The sequence below is a fragment of the Oncorhynchus keta genome, chromosome 14 (genome assembly GCF_023373465.1).
Source record: "Oncorhynchus keta strain PuntledgeMale-10-30-2019 chromosome 14, Oket_V2, whole genome shotgun sequence".
Lineage (NCBI taxonomy): Eukaryota > Metazoa > Chordata > Actinopteri > Salmoniformes > Salmonidae > Oncorhynchus > Oncorhynchus keta.
In genome coordinates this window covers 30,248,616-30,274,389 of record NC_068434.1, presented here as the reverse complement: position 1 = coordinate 30,274,389, position 25,774 = coordinate 30,248,616, and the positions used below count along the sequence as shown (strand labels likewise).

Below are 25,774 nucleotides of genomic sequence, written 5' to 3'. Positions count from 1 at the left end.
CATCCCAACCGTGAAGCATGGAGGTGGAAACATCATTCTTTGGGGATGCTTTTCTGCAAAGGGGACAGGACGACTGCACCGTATTGAGGAGAGGATGGATGGGGCCATGTATCGCGAGAACTTGGCCAACAACCTCCTTCCCTCAGAAGAGCATTGAAGATGGGTCATGGCTGAGTCTTCCAGCATGACAACGACCCGAAACACACAGCCAGGGCAACTAAGGAGTGGCTCCGTAAGAAGCATCTCAAGGTCCTGGAGTGGCCAAGCCAGGTCCTGGAGTGGCCAAGCCAGCCAAGTTGCCAAGCCAGCATCATGTTGTAGGGGTGCTTTGCTGCAGGAGGGACTGGTGCACTTCACAAAATAGATGGTCTCATGAGGAAAAAGAATTATGTTGATATATTGAAGCAACATCTAAAGACATCAGTCAGGAAGTTAAAGCTTGGTCGCAAATGGGTCTTCCAAATGGGCAATGACCCCAAGCATACTGGCTTAAATGGCTTAAGGACAACAAAGTCAAGGTATTGGAGCAGCCATCACAAAACCCTGACCTCAATCCAATAGAACATTTGTGGGCAGAACTGAAAAAGGGTGTGTGAGCAAAAGAGGCCACACACCGGACTCCGTTACACCAGCTCTGTCAGGAGGAATGGGACAAAATTCACCCAACTTATTGTGGGAAGCTTGTGGAAGGCTACCCGAAATATTTGACCCAAGTTAAACAATTTGAAGGCAATGCTAACAAATACTAATTGAGTTTAGGTAAACTTCTGACCAACTGGGAATGTGATGAAAGAAATAAAAGCTGAAATAAATCACTCTACAATTATTCTGACATTTCACATTCTTAAAATAAAGTGGTGATCCTAACTGACCTAGGACAGGGAATTTTACTAGGATTAAATGTCAGGAAATTGGGAAAAATGAGTATAAATGTATTTGTAAGGTGTATGTAAACTTCCGACTTCAACTGTATAAATATATTTCACTGTTGGACATGAAATACTAAATAACCAGGAAATCAGCTCCAAGTGATTTACATTTTGGAAATATATGTCCCCACGTAATCCCACACATAATAGATATGTAAGGTTGGAAATTATTATGTTTTAGTCAAATATTGTATCTGTTTGGGCTTCTTGTGGTCAATTTGCAGTCTACAATTTTTTTGTAATTATGATCAGGCCACTCGATCAATAAAGAAAAAAATTGTCCTGTGGTTGAATCTCGTTGATGATCCCTGTTGTAGGCTGTCTTATTGTCAACGAGATGAGGCCTACCACTGTCATGTTGTCAGCAAACTTGATGATGGTGTTGGAGTTTTGCGTGGCCATGTAGTCGTTGGTGAACAAGAAGTACAGGAGGGAACTAAGCACACACCCCTGTAGGGTCCCCGTGTTGAGGGTCAGCGTGGCAGAGGAAATGTTGCCTTCCCTCAACACCTGGGGTTGGCCCGTCAGGAAGTCCAGGATCCAGCGGCAGAGGGCGGTGTTCAGTCCTAGGGTCCAAAGCTTGGTGACGAGCTTGGAGGGGACTATGGTGTTGAACGCTGATCTGTAGTAAATGAACAGCATTCTCACATAGGTGTTCATTCCTCTTATCTAGGTGGATGGGGGCAGTGTGGAGTGCAATTGAGATTGCATCGTCTATGGAGCTGTTGGAGCGGTATGCAAATTGGAATGGGTCTAGGGTTTCTGGGATGATGGGAGTTGATGTGTGCCATAACCTTTCAAAGCACGATTACAGATGTGTGCTACAGGGCGGGAGTCATTGTGGCAGGTAGGCTTAAAGTTCTTGGGAACAGGAATGATGGTGGTCAGCTTGAGATGTGGGAATTACTGACTGGGACAAGGAAAGGTTGAAAATGACCGTGAATATGCCTGCCAGGCTGTTCTCCGCATGCTCTGAGAACACACCCTGGAATACCACCCGGCCTCGCAGCGTTAAGCGTGTTTACCTTTTTAAAAACCTTACGAACGCCTCGGAGTAGCGACATCAACCAGTCCCCTGGGTCAGCGGGGGCCCTCGTTCCCGGCTCAGTGTTATTTTTTGTCAAATAGTGCATAAAATACATTGAGTTCGTCTAGTAGAGAGGCATCGTTGGCAGACCACAGCTGGGTCTTCCTTTGTAATTCGTAATGGACTGTAGCCCCTTCTTAACGCATCGGAGCCTATGTAATAGGATTCCACCTTGTTCCTATATTGCCCTTTTGCTTGTTTGATGGCTCTGCGGAGGTCGTAGCGGGACTTCATGCACTTGTTTTTCTTCAGCCGTAGTCTCCGGGTTGGCTGCGATAGCCCTGTGTGCGGGAGCCCTGTTCTTTAGCTTAGAGCCAACCTCTGTGTTAATCCTGGGCTTTTGATTGGGGAAGCAGCAAACCTTCTCTTTAGGGACAACGTTGTGATGCATTTCCTAATGAAGCCGGTGACGGAGGTGGTTAGCTTGTCGATGCTATTGGCAGAGTCATGGGACATATTCCAGTCAGCGCAAGCAAAGCCGTTTTGTAGCATAGCATCGGAAACAGAGGACCATTTCTCAATGGAGCGCATCAAGGGTACTTCCTGTTTGAGCTTCTACTTGTGACATCTTATGATAGTTTTGATAGGTAACAACTTATTTTCTGAATGCCATCCGTCTTTTATCTGCCTGAATCCAACTTTCTAAACCATGTCTTGCTACATAAGTTGTGATGGAGAATCCATGAGAAAGAAAACACTTTTTATTGCCACTACACATGACTGTAGGTTGACATTGACGTGACACTAATAACATCCAAGGAACATGATGGACATTTGCCGTTGACAGGCACAGTGAGACAACAGCTGCGTCAAAAGAAAGGTGTGTAAACTAATGAGATGGAAAGATGAGGGTGCGAGGCAGGGCCGTGTTGTATAACCAGGGAACACCACTGATATGTGTGTGTGGCAGTTCCCTTTGATAACAACTCAATCAGAAAACCCAACACAGCCAAGAGAGGCAACAGGAAAATGGGCTTAATCTGAATTACAACAGAAAGGATGCTTTCACTGGCAGGAGGGAGTATTAAGTCCCTATCAAACTAACCCTGGTGAAGCGCTGGGAAAAATGTTCTTTGATTCCCCTTTTGACTCCTAGAGATAAGCAGTGTTGTAACAACATGGATGCATCCCATTCATAAATCATATCAACTCGACTCATATCAGATCAAGATCTACGGTCAAAATGGCTGATTCAGGAGGAAAAGTTTCACATGTCATACTTTTGGTGAGCCAACACCATCATGGAAAACTACATTTCGTCACCCACTGAAATTCCTGAGGTCCAAGGGGTGAATCATCTTACTACCCAAGCAACGCATCACGAGAACACTAAAGCATTAACTGGGCCTAGCCTACCTATCTGAGCAGTGATCACATAAGACTTGGCAAGGACTGTACGATAGATATGTCAACGGTTTGTTAAACACGCAGTAACTTTCCAAGAAAGAAGGTAAGATCATAAAGGTGGCAAAGACTGCTAGAATTCGTGCAAAACACCACGACTCTATATCTTTGGCCCAATACAAAAGATCTTGGCCCAGCAGAACATACAATCGAGCCCCACAGTCAAAGTCAACAGTGCATTCGGAAAGTATTCAGACCCCTTTACTTTTTCCACGTTTTGTTACGTTACAGCCTCTAAAATGGATTAAATAAAGAATCCTCATCAATCTACACACATTATCCCACCATGCCAAAACGAAAACAGATTTTTATAGAGTACCAGTCCAAAGTTTGGGCACACCTACTCATTCAAGGGTTTTTCTATCTTTTTACTATTTCATACATTGTAGAATAATATTGAAGACAAACTTTGAAATAACACATATGGAATGACGTAGTAACTAAGAAAGTGTTAAACCAAACAAATTATATTTGAGATTCTTGAAAGCAGCCACCCTTTGCCTTGATGACAGCTTTGCACACTCTTGGCATTCTCTCAACCAGCATCATGAGGTGGAATTTCTTTCATTCTCAATGCATTTGAGCCAATCAGTTGTGTTGTGACAAGGTTGGGGTGGTATACGGAAGATAGTCCTATTTGGTAAAAGATCAAGTCCATATTATGGCAAGAACAGCTCAAATAAGCAAAGAGAAATAACAGTCCATCATTACTTTAAGACATGAAGGTCAGTCAATCCGGAAAACTATAAAGAACTTTGAAAGTTCATTCAAGTGCAGTCGCAAAAACCATCAAGCGCGATGATGAAACTAGCTCTCATGGGGACCGCCACGGGAAAGGAAGACCAAGAGTTACCTCTTGTGCAGAGGAAAAGTTCAATAGAGTTGCCAGCCTCAAATTGCAGCCCAAATAAATGCTTCACAGTGTTCAAGTAACAGACACATCTCAACAACTGTTCAGAGGAGACTGCGTGAATCAGGCCTTCATGGTTGAATTGCTGCAAAGAAACCACTACTAAAGGACACCAATAAGAATACTTGCTTGGGCCACGAAACACAAGCAATGAACATTAGACCGGTGGAAATCTGTTCTTTGGGCCGATGTGTCCAAATTTGAGTTTTTTGGTTCCAAACGACGTGTCTTTGTGAGACGCAGAGAAGGTGAACAAATTATCTCTGCATGTGTGGATCCCACTGTGAAGCACAGAGGAGGTGGTGTGATGGTGTGGGGGTGATATGCTGGTGACATTGCCAGTGATTTACTTAAAAAATGAACCAGTATGGCTGCCACAGCATTCTGCAGTGATATGCCATCCCATCTGGTTTGCGCTTAGTAGGACTATCATTTGTTTTTCAACAGGACAATGACCCAACACACCTCCAGGCTGTGTAAGGGCTATTTGACGAATAAGGAGAGTGATAGAGTGCTGTATCAGATGACCTGGCCTCCACAATCACTCGACCTCAACCCAATTGCGATGGTTTGGGATGAGTTGGACCGCAGAGGGAAGGAAAAGCAGCCAACAAGTGCTCAACATATGTGGGAACTCCTTCAAAACTGTTGGAAAAGCATTCCAGATGAAGCTGGTTGAGAGAATGCCAAGGGTGTGCAAAGCTGTCATCAAGGTTGGCTACTTCGAAGAATCTAAAATACAAAACATATTGATTGACACTTTTTTGATTACTACATGATTTCATATGTGTTCAATAAACAAAACCCTTGAAATGAATAGGTGGGTCAAAACTTTTGACTGGTACTATACATTTTTGCAAATGTATTAAAAGTAAAATAGAGAAATACCTTATTTACATAAGTATTCAGACACTTTGCTATGATACTCGAAATTGAACTCAGGTGCATCCTGTTTCCATTGATCATCCTTGAGATGTTTCTACAACTTGATTGGAGTCCACCTGTGGCAAATTCAATTGATTGGACGTGATTTGGAAAGGCACACACCTGTCTATATAAGGTCCCACAGTTGACAGTGCATGTCAGAGCAAAAAACCAAGCCATGAGGTTGAAGGAATTGTACATAGAGCTCCCGAGACAGGATTGTGTCGAGGCACAGATCCGGGGAAGGGTACCAAAAAATGTCTGCAGCATTGAAGGTCCCCAAGAACACAGTGGCATCCATCATTCTTAAAGAAGAAGTTTGGAACCACCAAGACTCTTCCTCGAGTTGGCCACCTGACAAACTGAGCAATCGGGAAGAAGGGCCTTGGTCAGGGAGGCGACCAAGAACCCAATGGTCACTCTGACAGAGCTCCAGAGTTCCTCTGTGGAGATGGGAGAACCTTCCAGAAAGCCAACCAGCTCTGCAGCACTCCACCAATCAGCCCTTTATGGTAGAGTGACCAGACAGAAGACACTCCTCAGTAAAAAGGCACATGACAGCCCGCTTGGAGTTTGCCAAAAGGCACCTAAAGGACTCTCAGACCATGAGAAACAAGATTCTCTGGTCTGATGAAAACAAGATCGAACTATTTGGCCTGAATTCCAAGCTTCACGTCTGGAGGAAACCCGGCACCAACCCTACAGTGAAGCATGGTGGTGGCAACATCATGCTGTGGGGATGTTCTTCCAGAGGTAGTGACTGGGAGACTAGTCCAGATTGAGGGAAAGATGAACGGAGCAAAGTACGGAGAGATCCTTGATGAAAACCTGCTCCAGAGCGCTCAGCACCTCAGACTGGGGCAAGGGATCACCTTCCAACAGGACAACAACCCTAAGCACACAGCCAAGACAACGGAGAAGTGGCTTCGGGACTAATCTCTGAACATCTTTGAAAGTCCCAGCCAGAGCCCGGACTTGAACCCGATCAGCCATCCCTAGAAAAACCTGAAAATAGCTGTGCAGCGACTCTCCCCATCCAACCTGACAGAGCTTGAAAGGATCTGCAAAGAAGAATGGAAGAAACTCCCCAAATACAGGTGTGCCAAGCTTGTAGCATCATATCCAAGAAGACTCAGTGTTTTTTTTTATACATTCACAAAAAATGTCTGTTTTTGCTTTGTCATTATTGGGTATTGGGTTTAGATTGATGAAAATAAAAGAATTGTATCAATTTTATAATAAGGCTGTAACATAACAAAATGTGGAAAAGGTCAAGGGGTCTGAATACTATTGAATACACTGTACTTAACTAACAGCCTGTGGACACTGCCTTATTTGCTCAAATCCCAAAGCGATCCAAAGAGTATGGTAGGCTAGAGGGGTAGAGGAAGGAGGATGGTCTATGCTGTGGGAATGGTTTGTTATGTTTCTTCACACACAGTGGCATTTCAGTAGAGGCCTGTACATTTAGAAACTTTGGTTAGTCTAAGCCCTGATCCCATGACCTACTCAAAGAAGGGCAGGAAAGACAGAGAGTGCACAGAGCATGTTACATTTGGTAAATAAAGAGCACAACCTTCTCTTCTATGGACAGACTTACAACTTGAGCTATTAGTCAAAGTGAACACTACACAGGGGTTACAGTGAACCAAGCACAATAGCACTACATTGTACTCAAACTACAATAGGTTAGATGTCAGGTTCATCGACTGTATGGATAAGTATGGATAATTCCATAGGCTAAATTGTTAAACTGCATTGTTGCTTAAGGGCTTGTAAGTAAGCATTTCACAGTAAAGCTGACAATTTTTGACAAGGAGCATGTGTGCACCTACGTTGAAAAATGTTGGCGCACACAAAGAAACTTAGGAGCACAATGCCAAATATTTTAGGTAATAACACTGGAATCCTTATTTTTCTAGGCGCAGTGATGTTCCTAAATACAAATTCCAAGTCGCACAGCAAAATATTTAAGCACATATGTGAGTAAAATTGTCTCACTGTAGAGCCTAACTTAGCCTATAGGACAATATCCTTGATATATCCTGGACCTATTCTGAATTATGTTAATAGTAAAAAGCATTATTATAGTATATTAGGCTATATTGCATGGTGTTGTTGTTTAAGGCAGGGCAATTCCATGCCAGCGTAGACTGAAACATTTTTGGTCTCCGCATGTGTGGTTTCCACCGTGAAGCATGGAGGAGGTGGTGTGGGGGTGCTTTGCTGGTGACCCTGTCTGTGATTTATTTAGAATTCAAGGCACACTCAACCAGCATGGCTACCACAGCATTCTTCTGCAACACGCCACCCCATCTAGTTTGTGCTTAGTGGGACTATCATTTGTTTTTCAACAGGACAATGACCCAACACACCTCCAGGCTGTGTAAGGAGAGTGATGGTGCTGCATCAGATGACCTGGCCTCCACAATCACCAAATCTCAACCCAATTGAAATGTACTGGTACGAGATGGACCACAGAGTGAAGGAAAAGCAGCCAACAAGTCTTCAGCAAAGCTGTCATCAAGGCAAAGGGTGGCTAGTTTCAAGAATCTAAAATATGTTGATTTGATTTAACACTTTTTTGTTACTACATGATTCCATGTGTGTTATTTCATGTTTGATGTCTTCACTCCTATTCTACAATATAGAAAATAGTACAAATAAAGTAAAATCCTTGAATGAGTAACTTTTGACTCGTACTATACTTTTAAAATCATTAACATGTACAGTGGCTTGCGAAAGTATTCACCTCCTTGGCATTTTTCCTATTTTGCTGCCTAACAACCTGTAATTAAAGTGGATTTTTGGGGGGGTTGTATCATTTCATTTACACAACATGCCTACCATTTTGAAGAAGCAAAAAACTTTTTGGGGTGAAAGAAACAAGAAATAACAAGAAAACTTGAGTGTGCATAAGTATTCACCCCCCCAAAGTCAATACTTTGTAGAGCCACCTTTTGCAGCAATTACAGCTGCAAGTCTCTTAGGATATGTCTCTATAAGCTTGGCACATCTAGCCACTGAGATTTTTACAAAACTGCTCCAGCTCCTTCAAGTTGGATGGGTTCCACTGGTGTACAGCATCTTTAAGTCATACCACAGATTTTCAATTGGATTGAGGTCTGGGCTTTGACTAGGCCAATCCAAGACATGGCCATTCCAGAAATGTTTCCCCTTAAACCACTCAAGTGTTGCTTTAGCAATAAGCTTAGGGTCATTGTCCTGCTGGAAGGTGAACCTCTGTCCCAGACTCAAATCTCTGGAAGACAAACAGGTTTCCCTCAAGAATTTCCCTGTACTTAGCGCCATCCATCATTCCTTCAATTCTGGCCAGTTTCCCAGTCGATGAAAAACATCCCAACAGCATGATGCTGCCACCACCTGCTTCACTGTGGAGATAGTGTTCTCGGGGTGATGGGAGGCGTTGGGTTTGCGCCAGACATAGTGTTTTCCTTGATGGCCAAAAAGCTAATCTGACCAGAGTACCTTCTTCCACTACCTTGGGTAGTCTCCCACATGCCTTTTGGCGGACACCAAACGTGTTTGCTTATTTTTTCTTGAAGCAATGGCTTTTTTTCTGGACACTCTTCCGTAAAGCCCAGCTCTGTGGAGAGTACGGCTTAAAGTGGTCCTATGGACAGATACTCCAATCTCCGCTATGGAGCTTTGCAGCTCCTTCAGGGTAATCTTTGGTCTCTTTGTTGCCTCTCTGATTAATGCCCTCCTTGCCTGGTCTGTGAGTTTTGGTGGGCGGCCCTCTCTTGGCAGGTTGTTTGTGTTGCCATATTCTTTCCATGTTTTAATAATGGATTTAATAGTGCTCTGTGGGATGCTCAAAGTTTCTGATATTTTTTTATAACCCTACCCTGATCTGTACTTCTCCACAACTTTGTCCCTGACCTGTTTGGAGAGCTCCTTGGTCTTCATGGTACCCCTTGCTTAGTGGTGTTGCAGACTCTGGGGCCTTTCAGAACAGGTGTATATATACTGAGATCATGTGACAGATCATGTTATACTTAGACTTTATTTAACTAATTATGCGACTTCTGAAGGTAATGGGTTGCACCAGATCTTATTAGGAGCTTCATAGCAAAGGGGGTGAATACATATGAACCAACCACTTTTCCATTTTCCATTTTTTTATTTATTTTTTTCCATTTTTTGAAACAAGTTAGCTTTTTCATTTAACTTCACCAATTTGGACTATTTTGTGTATGTCCATTACATGAAATCCAAATAAAAATCTATTTATATTACAGGTTGTAATGCAACAAAATAGGAAAAATGCCAAGGGGGATGAATACTTTTGCAAGGCACTGTAGTGTGCATCTATCAGGTACACATACATGTTAGTACATACACACAACAATAGGAGAGGTATTGCTTTATTAGTTTTTTGAACGCAGGTTTGCTGTTCACTTGCGCTATCCTATATGAAATGGGAGTTCTGTGCAATCATGGCTTTGTAAAATACTGTACATTTCCTTGAATTTGTTCTGGACCAGGGGAATGTGATAAGACCCCTAGTGGCATGTCTGGTGGGGTAAGTGTGATTGTCAATGCTGTGTGTGTGTAAGCTGACTATGCAAACCATTTTGAATCTCCAACACATTAAATGTTTCTTATAAAAACAAGAAGTGATTCCGTCAGTCTTTCCTCAACTCTTAGCCAAGAGAGACTAGCATGCATATTATTGATATTAGCCCTCTGACTGCAATAAAGAGCAAAGTGTGCTGCTCTGTTCATGGCCAGCTGCAGCTTAACTAGGTCTTTCTTTGCAGCACTTGACCATATGACTGGACAGAAATCAAGATAAGACTAGAGCATGCAGGAATTTAGTTCCTTGTTGCAAACTGGATTAATCTTTTGGAGTATTTGTATTCTGTACAGGCTTCCTTTTCACTCTGTCAATTAGGTTGGTATTGTGGAATAATTACAATGTTGTTGATCAATCCTCTTGTCACCTATCACAGCCATTAAACTCAGTTTTAAAGTCAACATTGCCCTCATGGTGAAATCCCTGAGGTTTCCATCCTCTCCGGCAACTGAGTTACGAGAGACACCTGTATCTTTAGTGACTGGGTGTATTGATACACCATTAAAAGGTGTAATTAATAACTTCACCATACTCAGAGGGATATTCCATGTCTGCTTTTTCTATTTTTACCCATCTACCGATAGGTGCCCTTCTTCACGAGGCATTGGAAAACATTCTTGGTCTTTGTGGTTGAATCTTTGTTTGAAATGCACTGCTTAACTGAGGGACCATACCGATTATTGTATTTGTGGGGTACAGAGATGAGGTACCTATTCAAACACTATTATTGCACACAGTGTGAGTCCATGCAACTTGTTATGTGACTTGTTAAGCAAATATTTACTCCTGAAATTATTTAGGCTTGTCATAATAGGGTTGAATACTTGCCACAAGACATTTTTTTTATAAGACACAATATTTTATAACATTTGTAAAAACATAATTCCACTTTTGACATTATGGGGTATTGTGTGTAGGCCAGTGAAAATCTAAACGTAGCCCATTTTAAATTCACAAAACAAAATGTGGAAAAAGTCAAGGGGTGTGAATACTTTCTGAAGGCACCGTAATTAGCAGCAAGCCCATTCTGGAAAATGTACTTGTAGAGTATATTGTTCCAAACAAAAGCCTGACTTACAATTTAAGATATTAAAATGTTCAATAAGATTGTTTTATTTCAGTAACAAGAGAATTGCTACATATTTTAGAGCACACTATAAGGAGTATAATGACACCAAGATTTCTATACGATTTACATGTACAGTTGACAGATGTTTGTACGATTTACATGTAAGGTTCACAGATCTCCTTTTTTTTTCTTGTAAAAATGTAGCTAATGAGAGCAAGGCATAAACCCTAATTTGCCCTGAGTTCAACACAACAATATGGCTCTTGGTGTAGGCCTAAGTAATGTAGTTAAGGCTCACTGTTTTCGCTGTCAGCAAACTGCTGTGCCCGGTTTTACATTCCCTAAAACATAGTGACTCATGTTAAAACCAACATTTTAACACCCCTGCTCTCCCCCTTGACCAAACCTTTAGAACTAAGCTGTTTCCTTATGGACGTCACTCTACTCTAGTCTAGACGTAGGCATGCTCAGAGAAACAACAGTCTTATTTACCAGCATAGCCATTAGCTCTGCATGATAAAAATACCGAAATGATGCGGCTACAGGAAGAACCAATGACTACGTTGGAACTATACATGTGTGCGCCATTGGCAAGGGGATAACATATCACTTCAATTGGGGCTATTGCCTGGAGTACAGAGGGCTGGTTGAGGACATTAGGAGTGCAATTGTTCGGATGACCCCTGAGTCAAATCTCTCACGTCACAAAAGCAAGAGTGAGGGCCTGACTGGAATGAGTTGGTCAGCATAGTTGATAAAGGGCTCTTTCACTGGACAGGCACCACACATTTGACCTTGTGCTTGGCTGTGCGTAGAGCCCTGCACGGGCATGAATTTTAAGCCTGAGCCCTACCCATACCAGTAATCATTAAGCCCTACCCTACACAGGCCCGATTGCTTCTGCAAAATTTAAGGCCCGGACCAAAGGCAAAAATAACTTCAATCATTAGCATCCATTAGCTGCTAGTCTCTGTCTGTCCTCCGCCCTGCAGTGCTCACACAGCATGCACTCTGCTGCTAGTCTGTCAACCTCAGTGGGGCTGTAAAAAAACAGGATGCGACTTCCGCTTTTGGACGTCAACAAGGCAACACACAATCTTAACTCCGCCACAACATGTACTCGAGTGATTGAACAGTGCAGAAGAGAACCTTCCTTGATAGTTTGTTTTTCTCTCATCAGGACCAGAAAGAGACACTGCTCAAGTGTTTCTTTAACGCCTGCTACGTTAGGTTAATAGTCTGCCTGTGTGAGTATCCAGAGCAATGGCTCCGCCTCGGGCTGCTCAAAGACGAGACAAGTTGTCACTCTAAACTCAGGAACAGTATTATTTTCTGTGAAATAATCTGTCCTGTGGACAATGTTCTGGTCGTATATTTCACGTGGTTGAAGCACGTCTGACACCATGTTATGATCTTAGTAGGTTAAGACTGTAGGCTAGCCTACTGCGCAGCAGAGCAAATGGCTCAGCTGCAAAATGCTTGATCAATTTAGTCATATACGAGCCCTGCCCGTACCCTAGTAATTGATGAAAAAAAACAGGCCCAAACCCAATAACGGTGTGTAGTAATTGAACCTCCCAGTGACTCTTTTCAAAACTCCAGCAGCTTCTATGAGTGGGTTAACTCCTACCTAAGCAGGTTAGTTAGCTAAAATTGGCAACCTGGCTAACTAACTAAGAATTTAACTCCACTACAACGTAACATTTAAGTTAAATCCTAAGGTTAGTGCCAGGTAACTATTCGCTCTCTTTTCTTGACAGTTGGTTAGTTAGCGCTGCTACTTTAACGCGTTAACAAGCCAACATGTCATAAGTTGTTGTTTATGGTCACTATGCTAATGTTAGCTAGGGTGCTAACTATCTAGCCAATGTAAATAACAGCTCTCAAGCTACGCTCAGGATGCTAGCCTTTTAAAGTTAGTTGACGAGTTTGCAAGGCAAATGACACCACACTGTAAGCTATAATTGTTAACACATTACATGTGTATAATATTTATAAACTGCTTGGCCAGTTCTAGACACCGTTAACTTACTGAAAGCTAAGCCAATGACTAGCTGTTAAGTTAGCTAGCTAACCCCACAATTTCACTAGTCGAGTCAAACCGTTAGCTTGTTGAAGATGATAAATGTGTCTAGCTGTCTTATCAAAATACATACCAGCTCATTTTGTCTGAATTTCTCATCCAGTTTCAATGGGAAGCTTTTCCCTCTTCAGAAAACCTCATCCCCTTTCACATAAAATAATTGCTAGCTAGATAAAGTAACCAGGAAGTGGCTACAGCAGTAGCACAGATAAATGAGAACATATTTGGTAGTAGGTTTTTTTTATTTTGGGGGGAGGGAGACGAAGTATAGATCCAACTATTTATGTGGGCTTGTCTGTTCAGCAATGTCATTTTTGGAGTTTGAAATGTAATATTATAGCTTAGAAATTTGTTACTGACAGATGAGCTCGCATCAAGGAAAGATCAGAAATAAAAGAGATCCTGGACATTCAGGATTTCATGCTGATATCTCTTGATTTCAGCCCAGAGGTGGAAGCATGGAGATAGTATGGATGGAGTAGAATGCCATGCCATTGTGTAGGCAGATCTCATTTTCCAAACTTCTTTAAAAGCTCTGTGTCTAACTATATGCTATTTCATAACATAATACACCTGTTGATAAGCATAACATAATGTTTGAGGACTATTCCTCTATTACATTAAATCTAATTTGAGAAGTCTGTATAGGCATCAGGCTGGGGAACACACCATCCACGTCGTTCATTATTTTTCCATAGAACATATACTGTAACCCCTCATTGATTATCCCTTACATACTTATATACAGTACCAGTCAAAAGTTTGGACACATACTCATTCAAGGGTTTTTCTTTATTTGTACTATTTTCTATATTGTCAAATAAAATAAAATTGTATTAGTTACGCGTGCCAAATAGAACAAGTGTAGACCTTACAGTGAAATTCTTACTTGCGAGCCGCTAACCAACAATGCAGTTTAAAAATACAAAAAAATAATATATAAAAACATTTGAATAAGAGATAAAAGTAACACGTAAATAAGGAGCAGCAGTAAAATAACAATAGTGGGACTATATACAGGGGGGTATCGGTACAGAGTCAATGTGCGGGGATACTGGTTAGTCGAGGTAATATGTACATTTAGGTAGAGTTATTAAAGTGAATATGCAAAGATGATAACAAAAGAGAGTAGTAGCTGTGTAAAAAGGGGGGGCAATGTAAATAGTCTGGGTAGCTATTTGATTAGATGTTCAGGAGTCTTATGGCTTGAGGGTAGAAGCTGTTTCAAATCAAATCAAATTTTATTTGTCACATACACATGGTTAGCAGATGTTAATGCGAGTGTAGCGAAATGCTTGTGCTTCTAGTTCCGACAATGCAGTGATAACCAACAAGTAATCTAACTAACAATTCCAAAACTACTGTCTTATACACAGTGTAAGGGGATAAAGAATATGTACATAAGGATATATGAATGAGTGATGGTACAGAGCAGCATACAGTAGATGGTATCGAGTACAGTATATACATATGAGATGAGTATGTAGACAAAGTAAACAAAGTGGCATAGTTAAAGTGGCTAGTGATACATGTATTACATAAGGATGCAGTCGATGATGTAGAGTACAGTATATACGTATGCATATGAGATGAATAATGTAGTGTAAGTAACATTATATAAGGTAGCATTGTTTAAAGTGGCTAGTGATATATTTACATCATTTCCCATCAATTCCCATTATTAAAGTGGCTGGAGTTGGGTCAGTGTCAATGACAGTGTGTTGGCAGCAGCCACTCAATGTTAGTGGTGGCTGTTTAACAGTCTGATGGCCTTGAGATAGAAGCTGTTTTTCAGTCTCTCGGTCCCAGCTTTGATGCACCTGTACTGACCTCGCCTTCTGGATGATAACGGGGTGAACAGGCAGTGGTTCGGGTGGTTGATGTCCTTGATGGTCTTTATGGCCTTCCTGTAACATCGGGTGGTGTAGGTGTCCTGGAGGGCAGGTAGTTTGCCCCCGGTGATGCGTTGTGCAGACCTCACTACCCTCTGGAGAGCCTTACAGTTGAGGGCGGAGCAGTTGCCGTACCAGGCGGTGATACAGCCCGCCAGGATGCTCTCGATTGTGCATCTGTAGAAGTTTGTGAGTGCTTTTGGTGACAAGCCAAATTTCTTCAGCCTCCTGAGGTTGAAGAGGCGCTGCTGCGCCTTCTTCACGACGCTGTCAGTGTGAGTGGACCAATTCAGTTTGTCTGTGATGTGTATGCCGAGGAACTACTGTTCCATCGATGTGGATAGGGGGGTGTTCCCTCTGCTGTTTCCTGAAGTCCACAATCATCTCCTTAGTTTTGTTGACGTTGAGTGTGAGGTTATTTTCCTGACACCACACTCCGAGGGCCCTCACCTCCTCCCTGTAGGCTGTCTCGTCGTTGGTAATCAAGCCTACCACTGTTGTGTCGTCCGCAAACTTGATGATTGAGTTGGAGGCGTGCGTGGCCACGCAGTCGTGGGTGAACAGGGAGTACAGGAGAGGGCTCAGAACGCACCCTTGTGGGGCCCCCGTGTTGAGGATCAGCGGGGAGGAGATGTTGTTGCCTACCCTCACCACCTGGGGGCGGCCCGTCAGGAAGTCCAGTACCCAGTTGCACAGGGCGGGGTCGAGACCCAGGGTCTCGAGCTTGATGACGAGCTTGGAGGGTACTATGGTGTTGAATGCCGAGCTGTAGTCGATGAACAGCATTCTCACATAGGTATTCTTCTTGTCCAGGTGGGTTAGGGCAGTGTGCAGTGTGGTTGAGATTGCATCGTCTGTGGACCTATTTGGGCGGTAAGCAAATTGGAGTGGGTCTAGGGTGTCAGGTAGGGTGGAGGTGATATGGTCCTTGACTAGTCTCTCAAAGCACTTCATGATGACGGAAGTGAGTTCTACGGGGCGGTAGTCGTTTAGCTCAGTTACCTTAGCTTTCTTGGGAACAGGAACAATGGTGGCCCTCTTGAAGCATGTGGGAACAGCAGACTGGTATAGGGATTGATTGAATATGTCCGTAAACACACCGGCCAGCTGGTCTGCGCATGCTCTGAGGGCGCGGCTGGGGATGCCGTCTGGGCCTGCAGCCTTGCGAGGGTTAACACGTTTAAATGTCTTACTCACCTCGGCTGCAGTGAAGGAGAGAGCGCATGTTTTCGTTGCAGGCCGTGTCAGTGGCACTGTATTGTCCTCAAAGCGGGCAAAAAGTTATTTAGTCTGCCTGGGAGCAAGACATCCTGGTCCGTGACTGGGCTGGGTTTCTTCTTGTAGTCCGTGATTGACTGTAGACCCTGCCACATGCCTCTTGTGTCTGAGCCGTTGAATTGGGATTCTACTTTGTCTCTGTACTGACGCTTAGCTTGTTTAATAGCCTTGCGGAGGGAATAGCTGCATTGTTTATATTCGGTCATGTTGCCAGACACCTTGCCCTGATTAAAAGCAGTGGTTCACGCTTTCAGTTTCACACGAATGCTGCCATCAATCCACGGTTTCTGGTTAGGGAGTGTTTTTATCGTTGCTATGGGAACGACATCTTCAACGCACGTTCTAATGAACTCGCACACCGAATCAGCGTATTCGTCAATATTTTTATCTGACGCAATACGAAACATGTCCCAGTCCACGTGATGGAAGCAGTCTTGGAGTGTGGAGTCAGCTTGGTCTAACCAGCGTTGGACAGACCTCAGCGTGGGAGCCTCTTGTTTAAGTTTCTGCCTGTAGGCAGGGATCAACAAAATGGAGTCGTGGTCAGCTTTTCCGAAAGGGGGGCGGGGCAGGGCCTTATATGCGTTGCGGAAGTTAGAGTAACAATGATCCAAGGTTTTACCACCCCTGGTTGCGCAATCGATATGCTGATAAAATTTAGGGAGTCTTGTTTTCAGATTAGCTTTGTTAAAATCCCCAGCTACAATGAATGCAGCCTCCGGATAAATGGTTTCCAGTTTGCAAAGAGTTAAATAAAGTTTGTTTAGAGCCATCAATGTGTCTGCTTGGGGGGGGTATATACGGCTGTGATTATAATCGAAGAGAATTCTCTTGGAAGATAATGCGGTCTACATTTGATTGTGAGGAATTCTAAATCAGGTGAACAGAAGGATTTGAGTTCCTGTATGTTTCCTTCATCACACCATGTCTCGTTAGTCATGAGGCATACGCCCCCGCCACTCTTCTCACCAGAAAGATGTTTGTTTCTGTCGGCGCGATGCGTGGAGAAACCCGTTGGCTGCACCGCATCGGATAGCGTCTTCCCAGTAAGCCATGTTTCCGTGAAGCAGAGAACGTTGCAGTCTCTGATGTCCCTCTGGAATGCTACCCTTGCTCGGATTTCATCAACCTTGTTGTCAAGAGACTGGACATTGGCAAGAAGAATGATGGGTAGTGGTGCGCGATGTGCCCTTGTCCGGAGTCTGACCAGAAGACCGCTACGTTTCCCTCTTTTTCGGAGTCGTTTTCTTGGGTCGCTGCATGCGATCCATTCCGTTGTCCTGTTTGTAAGGCAGAACACAGGATCCGCGTCACGGAAAACATATTCTTGGTCGTACTGATGGTGAGTTGACGCTGATCTTATATTCAGTAGTTCTTCTCGACTGTATGTAATGAAACCTAAGATGACCTGGGGTACTAATGTAAGAAATAACACGTAAAAAAAATAAAAAACTACATAGTTTCCTAGGAACGCGAAGCGAGGTGGCCATCTCTGTCGGCGCCGGAAACACCGTTTAGGAGCCTCTTGGACCTAGACTTGGCGCTCCAGTACCACTTGCCATGCGGTAGCAGAGAAAACAGCCTATGACTATAGTGGCTGGAGTCTTTGGCAATTTTTAGCATCTTCCTCTGACACCGCCTGGTATAGAGGTCCTGGATGGCAGAAAGCTTTGCCCCAGTGATGTACTGGGCCGTACGCACTAACCTCTGTAGTGCCTTGTGATCGGAGGCCGAGCAGTTGCTATACCAGGCAGTGACGCAACCAGTCAGGATGCTCTCGATGGTGCAGCTGTAGAACATGTTGAGGATCTGAGGACCCATGCCAAATCTTTTCAGTCTCCTGAGAGGGAATAGGTTTTGTCGTGCAAATGTGGACACCAAGGAACTTGAAGCTCTTAACCTGCTCCACTACAGCCCTGTCCTGTAGTCCACAATCATCTCCTTTGTCTTGATCACGTGGAGGGAAATGTTGTTGTCCTGGCACCACACGGCTAGGTCTCTGACCTCCTCCCTATAGGCTGTCTCGTTGTTGTCGGTGATCAGGCCTACCACTGTTGTGTCATCGGGCAAACTTAATGATGGTGTTGGAGTCATGCCTGGCGGTGCGGTCATGAGTGAACGGAGTACAGGAGGGGACTGAGCACGCACCCTTGAGGGGCCCCTGTTTTGAGGATCAACGTGGCAGATGTGTTGTTACCTACCCTTATCACCTGGGGGCGGCCCGTCAGGAAGTCCAGGATCCAGTTGCAGAGGGAGGTGTTTAGTCCCATGATCCTTAGCTTATTCATGAGCTTTGAGGACACTATGGTATTGAACACTGAGCTGCAGTCAATGAATAGCATTCTCACATAGGTGTTCATTTTGTACAGGTGAGAAAGGGAAGTGTGGAGTGCAATAGAGTGCATAATTTCTGGATCTGTTAGGGCGGTATGTAAATTGGAGTGGGTCTAGAGTTTCTGGGATAATGGTGTTGATGTGAGCCATGACCAGCCTTTCAAAGCACTTCATGGCTACAGATGTGAGTGCTACGGGTTGGTAGTCATTTAGGCAAGTTACCTTAGTATTCTTGGGCACAGGTGGTTTGCTTAAACTATGTTGGTATTACAGACTCGGATAGGGAGAGGTTGAAAATTTCAGTGAAGTCACTTGCCAGTTGGTCAGCGCAAGCTCGCAGTACACGTCCTGGTAATCCGTTTGGCCCTGCGGCCTTGTGAATGTTGACCTGTTTAAAGGTCTTACTCACATCGGCTGTGGAGAGCGTGATCACACAGTCTTCCGGAACAGCCGGTGCTCTCATGCATGTTTCAGTGTTCTTTGCCTCAAAGCGAGCATAGAAGTAGTTTAGCTCATCTGGTAGGCTCGTGTCACTGGGTAGCTCTCGGCTGTGCTTCCCTTTGTAGTCTGTAATGGATTGCGAGCCCTGCCACCTCCGACGAACATCAGAGCCGGTGTAGTACGATTTGATCTTAGTCTCTATTGACACTTTTACTGTTTGATGGTTCGTTGGAGGGCATAGCAGGATTTCTTATAAACTTCCGGGTTAAGAGTCCCGCTCCTTGATAGTGGCAGCTCTAGCTTTTAGCTCATTGCGGATGTTGCCTGTAATCCAAGGCTTCTGGTTGGGGTATGTACGTACCATCACTGTGGGGACGATGTCATCGATGCACTTATTGATGAAGCCAATGACTGTTGTGGTGCACTCCTCAATGCCCTCAGAGGAATCCCAGAACATATTCCTGTCTGTGCTAGCAAAACATTCCCGTAGCTTAGCATCTGCTTCATCTGACCACTTTTTTAATGATGGAGTCACTGGTGCTTCCTGCTTTAATTTTTGTTTGTAAGCAGGAATCAGGAGGATAGAATTATGGTCAGATTTTCCAAATGGAGGGTGAGGGAGGGCTTTGTATGTGTCTCTGTGTGTGGAGTAAATGTAGTCCAGAGTTGTTTTTACCCCTGGTTGCACATTTAACATGCTGATAGAAATTTGGTAAGACTTATTTAAGTTTCTCTGCATTAAAGTCCCCAGCCACTAGGAGTGCCGCCTCTGGGTGAGCGTTTTCCTGTTTGCTTATGGCGGAATACAGCTCATTGAGTGCAGTCTTATTGCCAGCTTCAGTTTGTGGTGGTATGTAGATAGCCACAAAAAATACAGATAAAAACTCTATAGGTAGATAGTGTGGTGTACAGCTTATCATGAGCTACTCTACCTCAGGCGAGCAAAACCTTGCGACTTCCTTAGATATCGTGCACCAGCTGTTATTTACAAAAATACATAGTCCGCCGCCCCTTGTCTTACCAGACGCCGCTGTTCTATCTTGCCGATACAGCGTGTAACCAGCCAGCTGTATGTTGATAATATCTTCATTCAGCCATGACTCCGTGAAGCATAAGATATTACAGTTTTGAATGTCCCGTTGGTAGTTTAATCTTCTGCGTAGGTTATCGATTTTATTTTCCAAAGATTGTATGTTTGCTAGCAGAATGGAAGGCAGTGGGAGTTTATTCGATCGCCTATGAATTCTCAGAAGGCAGCACGCCCTCCGGACTCTTTTTCATCGCCTTCTCTTAACGCAAATGACAGGGATCTGGGCCTGAAAGCACTCACGTCGGACTTGGAAAAAAAGGATTCTGACAATTTATGGTGAGTAATCTCAGTTCTGATGTCCAGAAGTTATTTTCGGTCATAAGAGGTGGAAGCGGCAACATTATGTACAAAATAAGTTTTTTAAAAACAACAACTTACAAACAACGCAAAGAAATGAACAAAAAACACATTTGGATAGGAACACGTAAATATCAGCCTTCTTCTCCGGCACCATCTTAGCACCTGGAGAATAATAGTGAAGACATGAAATAACACATATGGAATCATGTAGTAACCAAAAAAGTGTTAAACAAATCTACATTTATTTTAGATTTGAGTTTCTTGAAAGTAGCCACCCTTTGACTTGATGACAGCTTTGCACACTCTTGACATTATCTCAACCAGCTTCACCTGGAATGCTTTTCCAACAGTCTTGAAGGAGTTCACACATATGCTGAGCACTTGTTGGCTGCTTTTCCTTCATGAGGTAGTCACCTGGAATGCATTTCAATGAACAGGTGTGCCTTGTTAAATGTTAATTTTGTGGAATTTCTTTCTTTCTTAATGCGTTTGAGCCAATCAGTTGTGTTGTGACAAGGTAGGGGTGGTATACAGAAGATAGCCCTATTTGGTAGTCCATATTATGGCAAGAATAAGCAAAGAGAGACGAGAGTCCATCAATACTTTAAGACATGAAGGTCAGTCAATTTCAAGAACTTTGCGAATGTATTCGCGTGTACTTGCAAAAAACATCAAGAGCTTTGATGAAACTGGCTCTCATGAGGACCGCCACAGGAAGGGAAGACCCAGTGTTACCTCTGCTATAGAGGATAAGTTCATTAGAGTTACCAGCCTCAGAAATTGCAGCCCAAAAAACTATGTGAAGCATTTAAAGGAACAGTTATCTTAACATCAACTGTTTATCGGAGGCTGCGTGAATCAGGCCTTCATGGTTGAATTGCTGCAAGGTCACCAATAAGAAGAGACTTGCTTGGGCCAAGAAAACACGAGCAATGGACATTAGACCGGTGGAAATCTGTCCCATCTGGTTTGCGCTTAGTGGGGCTACCATTTGTTTTTCAACATGACAATGACCCAACACACCTCCAGGCTGTGTAAGGGCTACTTAACCAAGAAGGAGAGTGATGGAGTGCTGCATCAGATGACCTGGCCTCCACAATCACCTGACCTCAGCCCAATTGAGATGGTTTGGGATGAGTTGGACTGCAAAGTGATGGAAAAGCAGCCAACAAGACTGTTGGAAAAGCTTTCCATGTGAAACTTGTTGAGAGAATGCCAAGAGTGTGCAAAGCGGTCATCTATGCAATTTGGTGGTTTCATTGAAGAATCTAAAATATACAGTGCCTTGCGAAAGTATTCGCCCCCCTTGAACTTTGCAACCTTTTGCCACATTTCAGGCTTCAAACATAAAGATATAAAACTGTATTTTTTTGTGAAGAATCAACAACAAGTGGGACACAATCATGAAGTGGAACGACATTTATTGGATATTTCAAACTTTTTTAACAAATCAAAAACTGAAAAATTGGGCGTGCAAAATTATTCAGCCCCTTTACTTTCAGTGTAGCAAACTCTCTCCAGAAGTTCAGTGAGGATCTCTGAATGATCCAATGTTGACCTAAATGACTAATGATGATAAATACAATCCACCTGTGTGTAATAAAGTCTCTGTATAAATGCACCTGCACTGTGATAGTCTCAGAGGTCCGTTAAAAGCGCAGAGAGCATTATGAAGAACAATGAACACACCAGGCAGGTCCGAGATACTGTTGTGAAGAAGTTTAAAGCCGGATTTGGATACAAAATGATTTCCCAAGCTTTAAACATCCCAAGGAGCACTGTGCAAGCGATAATATTGAAATGGAAGGAGTATCAGACCACTGCAAATCTACCAAGACCTGGCCGCCCCTCTAAACGTTCAGCTCATACAAGGAGAAGACTGATCAGAGATGCAGCCAAGAGGCCCATGATCACTCTGGATGAACTGCAGAGATCTACAGCTGAGGTGGGAGACTCAGTCCATAGAACAATCAGTCGTATCATGCACAAATCTGGCCTTTATGGAAGAGTAGCAAGAAGAAAGCCATTTCTTAAAGATATCCATAAAAAGTGTTGTTTAAAGTTTGCCACAAGCCACCTGGGAGACACACCAAACATGTGGAAGAAGGTGCTCTGGTCAGATGAAACCAAAATTGAACTTTTTGGCAACAATGCAAAACGTTGTGTTTGGCGTAAAAGCAACACAGCTCATCACCCTGAACACACCATCCCCACTGTCAAACATGGTGGTGGCAGCATCATGGTTTGGGCCTGCTTTTCTTCAGCAGGGACAGGAAAGATGGTTAAAATTGATGGGAAGATGGATGGAGCCAAATACAGGACCATTCTGGAAGAAAACCTGATGGAGTCTGCAAAAGACCTGAGACTGGGATGGAGATTTGTCTTCCAACAAGACAATGATCCAAAACATAAAGCAAAATCTACAATGGAATGGTTCAAAAATAAACATATCCATGTGTTAGAATGGCCAAGTCAAAGTCCAGACCTGAATCCAATCGAGAATCTGTGGAAGAACTGAAAACTGCTGTTCACAAATGCTCTCCATCCAACCTCACTGAGCTCGAGCTGTTTTGCAAGGAGGAATGGGAAAAAATATCAGTCTCTCGATGTGCAAAACTGATAGAGACATACCCCAAGCGACTTACAGCTGTAATCGCAGCAAAAGGTGGTGCTACAAAGTATTAACTTAAGGGGGCTGAATAATTTTGCACGCCCAATTTTTCAGTTTTTGATTTGTTAAAAAAGTTTGAAATATCCAATAAATGTCGTTCCACTTCATGATTGTGTCCCACTTGTTATTGATTCCTCACAAAAAAATACAGTTTTATATCTTTATGTTTGAAGCCTGAAATGTGGCAAAAGGTCGCAAAGTTCAAGGGGGCCGAATACTTTTGCAAGGCACTGTATTTAGATGAAAAAATGAATACATTCTTACTACATGATATGTTATTTCATAGTTTTGATGTCTTCACTATTATTCTACAATGTAGAAAATCATAAAAATAAAGAAACACTTGAATGAGTAGGTGTCCAAACTCTTGACCTATACTGTATATATATATATATATATATATATATATATATCAGTATGTAAGGGATAATCAATGAGGGGCCACAGTATGCGTTCTATTGAAAATAAGGAACGACATTAAGGTGCGTGTCATGACACCCTAGCTGAGTGGAACTATTATTTTCAGAGTTGATTATCCCTTTTATACCATGGCTATAATTTACCAGATTTGCTGGTAGAAATCCACTAAAGTAGCTAGTAAGTCTACTAGAGTGCTACAGTAGTTGCCATGGTAACCAAACAACTAAGACTTGCTAGTTTAGCTAACCAAACCTTCAGTCCTACCTTGCCATTATGAAAATCGAATTCAACAATGCCAACAAAAAAAAATCAATTTGACTTTGCTTTCAAAAGCAGCTCAAAAATATAAAATGTTAGAAGGAACTATAGGCATTGAATTCTAACGTGCATTATTTAAGCAATAAGGCCAGAGGGGGTGTTGTAAATGGCCAATATACCCCAGCTAAGGGCTGTTGTTAGCATGACGCGATGCGGTGTGCCTGGATACAGCCCTTAGCCGTGGTATATTGGCTATATACCACAAACCCCCGAGGTGCCTTATTAAGTGATAATACCCGAGAAGCCGATGTTTGGAGGATATATTGGCACGGGTGTTGTTAGGCCCGAGACTAAGACCTCCAAACAACGGCTTCAAGGAGCTTATCACTCAATAAGGCACCTCAGGGATTTGTGGTATATGGCTAATATACCATGGCTGGGTATCCCTTTCCTATGCATGCCTTTGCTATGCACTTCTCAGTAGGTGGTATTCAGACTTACCTTGTGCAGGTGCGTAACAGGCTTTGCATGCATGGTTTCCTTGCACATGCTGAATACATTTAATTCAACCACTGAAAACCCTCTCAACAGATTTTCTCATGGAGTTTTCATTCAATAGGGTTTTCAGTACATTTATCTAAAGCCAAAAAGGTGTACCTTTTTCATTTGTATTTTCTTGACAGACTCACTAGAATTTATGGAGAAAACAGTTCAGAATATCAAGGCTCAATGACAGAAAGCATGTAAATACTCATTCATCTCCTTTTCAGCACCAATTAATATATTTAAAAATACTCTGGTCTTGTATATTATTTCGGGTTAGGAAAGTATTTATGCCAAATATTTTTTTTAATGGTTTTGGAGAGCCTTTATACACAAAATATAATGGTGAATAAAAAAATGCAGTTTGATTCATCCTGAAAGTTGCAATATTCAGTTGTTCAATACATGAAAAATTGGAAGGTGAGAAAAGTGTACAATAGGGGTTGAACAGTAGTCCTATAAATCTACCCGAATAATCCTCACTAATCATGAAACTGTGATGTCATCGTGAACTGTGCGCCAGGCTCCAGGGTTTAATTAAGTGATAATGTCCGAGAAGCCGGTGTTTGGAGAATATATTGCCACTGGTGTTGTGCTTTGAAGGCATTATCACTTTTATACAACGGGTTACCAACATATTCAAATAATGATTGACATATTTCATTAAAAACATTATTTTGTTTAATTTATTCATACTATTTCATCCTTCCACAATATATAGTCCCAACACAAATCTAGGTTTGCTACCCAAGCTGGCTGGTCGTTTGTTCTATAGGTTCAGTTGCCAGAGACGCGACCCAGTCGTTCAGTCTTTTTGTTCTGTATCTATGGAAGAGACCAAGTTGTTCGTTCTAAATGTTCCATTGCCATACTGGCTGGCAACGTTCATATCCCTTGCTTGCTAACTAGCCAACTACGGCCAATTTACAGTCATGTCAAACAGTGCAGCCAGAATAACAACAGTAGATGCATTTTCATTTATTTAAGCTGTTTTCTAGTGACATTTATTTAGACATATCCATAACATAACAGTGAACTAATGAGGTGCGATTTCGCCTGGCATAGAAAATGTGTTTCTCGTCAGGGCACTGGTGTTCAAAGGAGCTAGCCAACTACACAGCTAACGCAATCACTTCAAACTGAAGCTGTAAAGACTGCAAACTAGCTGCACTTTGTTTCGTTTACCTTTTTTCAATCCATAAAAATGATGCCAGCTGATTTAATGATTTCGACTGGCTGAGAAACCCTGCGTGTCTGTCTTGTCCTGACTCCCGACATGTTTTTTACTATGGGATAGCTGGAGATCGAATTTGAATATTGAAACAATGCTGCAAATGTCGGAGATCCAGACAGCAAGGTATATACAAATATCCATTGTTGACAACTAAATGTTAGTTTAAAAGAAATATGAGATAATGTATAGATGCTTTTTATAGTAGAGCTCATGTTTATAAATTATCTTGCTGGGCTGATGAGACAGTGGATTGTGCAGAGGAAATGGGCATTTTAAAGTCATTGATTTAGCCAGTGGTAACTTGTGG

The 25,774-nt window shown here is 42.8% G+C and overlaps 1 protein-coding gene across 10 annotated transcripts in view; it reads right to left on the bottom strand.

The window, feature by feature from the left end:
- Positions 1 to 13,235, bottom strand: part of LOC118393185 (bridging integrator 3 homolog) — a 48,388-nt gene extending 35,153 nt beyond the window's left edge. For all 10 annotated transcript variants that reach the window (XR_004827510.2, XR_004827511.2, XR_004827509.2 and 7 more), the window contains exon 1: positions 13,080 to 13,235. The gene's annotated coding sequence lies outside the window, so the exon portion shown is untranslated. The remainder of the gene's footprint in view (positions 1 to 13,079) is intronic.
- Between the last annotated feature and the right edge of the window lie 12,539 nt (positions 13,236 to 25,774).